The sequence below is a fragment of the Cupressus sempervirens genome, chromosome 8 (assembly GCF_028749045.1).
Source record: "Cupressus sempervirens isolate cs-2001-9-10 chromosome 8, ASM2874904v1, whole genome shotgun sequence".
Taxonomy (NCBI): domain Eukaryota; kingdom Viridiplantae; phylum Streptophyta; class Pinopsida; order Cupressales; family Cupressaceae; genus Cupressus; species Cupressus sempervirens.
Window position 1 is genome coordinate 803487202 of NC_143125.1, and position 6566 is coordinate 803493767.

Genomic DNA, 6566 nt, shown 5'->3' on the forward strand with positions numbered 1-6566 from the left:
TTGTGTCAGATTTTTTGAAGTTCTATAAGATGTTTCAAGACATAACTACACTGCTTCTTAATGCATTGGAGACACTTTTTATTGTTTTTCTAGAGGTAACATAGCCATAAAATATTTAAATAAATTTCAATATAGTGGGGGTCACCATTGATTTAATATAAAACTAGGCAAGGTATGCAAACCTGTCCCAAAGGAGTAGCAATTAAAGATGAACACTAGCTCGACATGAAATCAATGGATCATTGATTTGAAAAATAGAAAAATAATTTATGCATAATTATATACCCTGTTTGAGTGGAGTTTGTTATTCGTTGGCTCAATTTTTGGGTGAGTTTTGATATTTTCAAGATTTTTTTTACAATTGTTGACAATTTTTGAGAATTTTGAATGTTTTTGACAGCTTTTGGCAATTTTTGATTTTTTTTACAATTTTAGATAATTTTTTAATGTTTTTTTACAATTTTTCACAAATTTTAAATGTTTTTGATAATTTTTTAAAAAAATTTAATGTTTTTGACAATTTTTGAATGTTTTTGACAATTTTTTGACTGGTGGTTGGAAGAAGGAGGATGTGAGTGAAATTTGTTGAACTAGGGAGATAATTGTAGCCTTGTTGGAGCACATAATGTGTGAGGAAGACCAAAAGTGGGCCAAAAGGCTAAAAGTGGGCTTGGAGAGCTATATTTGAGATAATGGAGACAAACAAGTATTTTTAGGACTTCAAATGGATTGTATGAAGGCTAAAATGGATATTGGGAATTGTTGGTCATGGAAAATATCTAAGATGTGCACTGATTTTCCCACCATTCATGTCTGTGATATCTTAGAACATAATCAGACTCCATGTTTCCTTTGAGTTTCTTGCCATCCTCTTGTTGTTGTTTTGCTAACTGTCTCCATTGTTGTGAACTATGTCTAATGCCCATAAACCACTGAATTGTAACCCACAAGTGTTTCTCAATTGGGTATGTGTAAAATTAACTCAATTGCGAGGAGGCTACAAACATGAAAAATTTGTCTTAGAGAGAGTTTCTTGTGTCGTGCTTTGTTGTCTTTCAGCATTGAAGGACTTGTGTTGTTTAGGGAAGTCCAAAGGTGTTCTCTCTTGCTCCTTTTAAACCAGAGGTGGTATTTCTCATCTCTTTCGTACGAGTTTTTTTTTTTGTTTTATTATAAATGTTTTCTAGTGTTTTTTTTAAAATATTTTCAGCAATGAGGTGTTTCCTCAATGTTTTAGACATAAAACCTTTTGTTGATGGGCTTTGCTAGGTCTTCTCCATCATAATCTGAAAGTTTGTAAGTACCGGTCCTGAAAGATTCTTTGATAATGTAATGATCAATCCAATTGGCCTCCCATTTTCCTTTATTTTCCCAAGCAACTTAATTCTTAGGGCTTTCTTGGAGGACTAGATCACCAATCTGAAAAACATGGGGTTTGACCTTTTTGTTGTAATGTCTTGATAGGATATTTTGATACACTTTGAGGTGCTAATGTGTTGCACACTGATGTTCTTCTAATAGTTCTAGCTACTCTAGACAGGCCACATTATAGTCCTCATCTGATAAGATATCATGAAGAGTAACTCTCAAGGATGGGATCTCAACCTCTAAAGGAAGAATGACTTCACTACCATAAACCAAGGAGAAGGATGTAGCACCTGTAGGTGTCATAACACTTGTCCTGTAGGCCCATAGAGTAGGGTTCAGTTGTAAATGCTAGTCTCTACAAATATCATTAACGATTCTCTTAAGAATGTTGATAATGGTCTTGTTGGTGGTCTCTACTTGACCATTGCCTTAGGGATAATAGATTGATGAGGAATGGTGTATAATGTGAAATTTCTCACATAATTAATCAATTATTTGATTTTGAAAGTACAAGGTGTTGTCCGTTAGGATGGCATGAGGTATGCCAAATCGACAAATGATATGATTCAGAATGAAGGAAGGGATTTTTTTTCCTGTAGAGTCAGCAAGTGACGCTGCCTCAACCCACATGGTGAAATATTTTGTTGCGGTGATAATCCATTTATGTCCGCTAGAGGAAGGTGGGTGGATGGCTCCAATCAAATCAAAGCCTCACTAATAAAAAGGCCATGGTGTGGCCAAAGGGTTGAGCTCTTAGGCTAGTGGATAAATAAGGTTACCATGGATTTGACACTTTTTGCAAGTTTTAACATAGTTGATAGAATTCTTTTCGATGGTTGGCCAAAAATAGCCCATCCTAAGAATCTTATTTGCTAGTGTAAACCCACTAGAGTGTGACCCATAGATGCATACATGGACTTCTCGCAAAGTGACTCTCAACTCTTCCTTTGCAAGACATCTAAATAAAGTATTGTCAAGCCCTTTCCTATATAGCATATCAACCACCAAAGTGTAGTGCAAGGTCTATCAAATTAAATTGCATCTTTGGTTTCATGAGAGATCAAAGGGAGTGGTGTTATCATGGAGGTAGGTGATGATGGAGCTATATCAAAGGGAATTGGAGGTGCCTAAATGGAAAATAATGAGGGAATCAGGTTGAGTAAACACAGGTTGAACCAACTCTTCTACTAAGAACTCATATTGCTTGTACTACTCTGGTAAATGAAGCAAGGTGGCCATGACATCTACTACTCTATTCTTATCTCTAGGAATTTGTTCAAAAGTAATGTGAACAAAACATGTCTTAAGTGTGTCAACCATATCTTTGTAATGCAATAACTTTTCATCCTTGGTATGATATGTGTTGATGATCAACTAAGAATCTCCATAAACTTCTAGCATTGTTAATTTCTATTCTAAGGCTAGTTTGAGGCCTAAGACCAAGGATTCATATTCTGCCATGTTGTTTGTGTAGGAGAAAAGTAGTTTGTAGGACTTGGGGATGGTAATGCCCAGAGGTGTAATGAACAAAAATACCAACACCTGAACCATGGTGTGTATAAGAACCATCAAAATAGAACTTCCAGGTGACTGACTTTGTTTGAAGAATGTGCATATCTAGAAAATCAACTAAGATAGGATTTAAGCTCTCTATGGGTGCATCTACCAATTGATCAACAATGGCTTGTCCTTTTATTGCTTTCCTATTGACATACTCAATATCAAACTTGGTCAAGATCATCACCCACTTGGCCAATCTACCTATTAATGGTGTCTTGCTAAGAAGATACTTGAGGGGATCAATCTTGGAGATGAGCTTAACCTTATGTGTCAAAAGATAATGGCATAGCTTTTGTGAAGCAAAAACTATGGCTAAGAAGGCTTTTTCAATAAATGTGTAATTGAGCTCATAGTTGACGAAGGTGAGATTGATGTAATAAATGGCCCTTTCTTTTCCCTAGTCATTTTCCTATGCCAAGAGGGCTCCAATTGATTTATCTATTAGGGAAATATATAGTAGCAATAGTTTGTGTGATACTGGAGGTACCAACACAGGTGGATTCATCAAAGTAGTTTTTGAGTAAATGAAAGGCCATCTGACACTGATCATTCCATTTAAAAGTTATGTCCTTGTGGAGAAGGTGGGTAAAAGGCACACACTTTTTTGTTAACTGAGAAATGGCACACACTTTTTTGCTAACTAAGAAATGAAGCAATAGACTGATTGAAATCTTCCTTAAAGGGAACGTAGCTGACTCAAGTTCTTTGGAGGTTGCATGTTGACTATAGCATGTACCTTTTTGGGATCAGCCTCAATCCCTTTGGCTGAACTATGTACCCTAGGAGTTTGCCAAATTTTATGCCAAAAGTGCATTTTTTATGGTTTAGCCTAACTTTGAATGCTTCTAGGTGGGTAAATATATTGTCCAAGATGGGAAGATGATCTTCTCAAGTATGAGATTTGGCAAGGATATCATCAACATAATCTTCCATAAAAATGTGTATCATGTCATGAAAGATAGTGGTCATGGCCCACTAGTAGGTGGCCCCTACATTCTTGAGGCAAAAAGGCATGACATTCCAACAAAATGTACCCCATGCACACTTAAAAGTTGGTTTCTCTTGATCCTTTGGCACTATTTGAATTTGGTTGTACCCTAAAAGTCCATCCATGAGTAAAAACATGGAATGGCCCATTTTCAAATCTACAATTGTGTCGATGTTAGGGAGGGAGAAATCATCTTTAGGACATGCTTTATTTACATCCCAAAAATCAATACAGATGTGTATGCTACCATCTTTCTTGGATATGGCCACAATATTTGATATCCATGGTGAATAAGCTAAGGGTCGAATGAAGTTGGTGCTGAGTAATTTCCCCAATTCTATTTTCACTTGCAAGGCTATGTGAGGATGCATCTTTCTTAACTTTTTCTTAACCGGCTTAGCTGCTAGAGAAATGTTGAGGTGATGAAGGATCAGAGTTGGATCTAACCCTAGCATGTCTTTGTAAGACCATGTAGAGTTTATTTGTCTCTCTTTGAAGAAGTGAATGAATGCACTTCTTTCATTTTTGTTTAAAGACTGTGCCAAATGGATGATCCTTGGTTCATGTTCTATTCCAATGTTGACTTTTTATGTAGGTTTAATTAGGATAGATGATCTTTACTTTGAGTGCTTGGGTAGGGTATCAATCATCTTATCTGTGGGTGCCACAATTGGGTTTTCACCATTGGATGCATCATTTCTATTTATTTTGATTTTTTTCTCAAGATCAGCTACAACCTAGTGGTGGTTATTAATGTGTTGATGTGCTCAACCCATTTTGGTATGACTAAGATGATTGATATTAGACCTATCTATGTGCATTCCTATTCTTTGTGGAAAATATGGTTCAACTACATTAAGGTAGACAAAAACATCATGGTCGGTGTCAAAATTGGGAATATAGTGAGGGTTAGTTGTATCCCATCTAATGAGCTTAGGATAGATTAAGGAGAGGGGCATGTAATATGGATAGGATTCAATAAGGTTTAAGGACATGGCCTTGTGCAATGTTTCATACACCATATCATTTAGGTCTATGACATGTGCTTCCTCTAAAGTATTAGGAAAAGTAGAGCTCACAAGTGGCTCATAGTATTCATCTTCAACCTTTTCTAGAAAGAAGTCAGGAAATAAAGTTTGAAATTGAAACCCATCAATAGGTTCATCATCTTCATAAGATGTGATTTGTCTTTTTTTTTTCTATATCAACATCTAATTTTTTTTTATGTGTGTTGGCTCTTGGTGAAGTAAAATCTGAGCGAGAGGTGGATCCTTGTGCAATGGGACCATTGGATGCAGGAATGTGAACAAAATCACATTCTTTGTCATGAATGGAATTTTGAATAATGATTCAAATTCCCACTTGGTGGATTTATCTTCATCTTCATTATTAGGGGTGTCCATGAGTGGTTCTCTTGTGTGATGTGAATCTAGGAAGGATAGATTCACATTTTTGGTGTTAGCCACTTACTAGTTACTACCAGCCCTTTCTTTGGGCACCCACACCAAGCTGGAAGAGGAGGAATCATTGTGTTTGGGATGGGACTTAGAATTGATTAGTGCATTTTCTTGTTCATTGTACCCCACCCTTTTTTTGGATCTGTTAGACCGAAACTATGCTGCTAGGGGTTTGACGATGCCTTTCCCTTTTGCTAAAGGGCCATCATCCGTATATCCCATCTTTTTCATTAAGTCAAAATATTTTCCATATAGGTGATGAAAAATGTCAATATTTTGTTCACTGATTTCTTCTATGGAGCTTGAAGCTAAACCATTTGGTTTAACAAAATGTGCATGGTAAGGCCTAATGGTGGATGATGGTTTTTCGTGAGATCTTGGAGAAAGTGGGGGATCAAATAATGAGACTGAGTACTCACCTACCCATTTGTGTTGTAGTTTGCACTTCCTATCAAACTCTTTCATTAGCCCATCCATTTCTTCATAATGTGACTCTTTGGGGTCTTTTGATGATGATGGTGAAGGGAAGAACCTGAACCACCAACTTTCTCTTTACTCTTAGTTGATGTAGATAAGTGGTCATTATCTTGACAAGTAGAACATGAAGTGTCTATTGATGTGGACCAACTGATGTTATCAATCGGGGTGTCAGTTCCTTCCTTATTATGAGGAATAAGGGAGTTACAATATTGGGCAAGGTTTTGATCCCTAGGTATGGTCACCTCTTGACCCATGTATGTAAATTTGAGACATTAATGGTAAGTGGAAGGAATAGCTTGCACTTTGTGGATCCATGGCCTCCCTAATAGGATATTATAAGTTAATTTTAAGTCCAAGACTTGACAAACAGTTTCTTTTACAATCAAACCTACCCTGATTAGCAAAATAGCCATGCCCTTGGAGGATCTCTCCTCATCATCATAAGCCTTAATGGTGATTTTATTTTTGGGATCAATAGCATCCTTTGTATAACCTAGGTCTTTTATCAAATTCACTGTGTAAATGTTTAGTCCTACTCCGTCATCAACCAAGGCTCTTTTAATTCTTTTTCTATGAATAAACACTTCAATATCCAACAGGGAGTTTTGGGGATGAATGACTGACATGTCATCTTGAGCAGAAAAGGATATGCAATGAGAGGCAACTAGATTACTTACAATGTTTTGAAGTTGACTAACATCAAGGTCATTTGA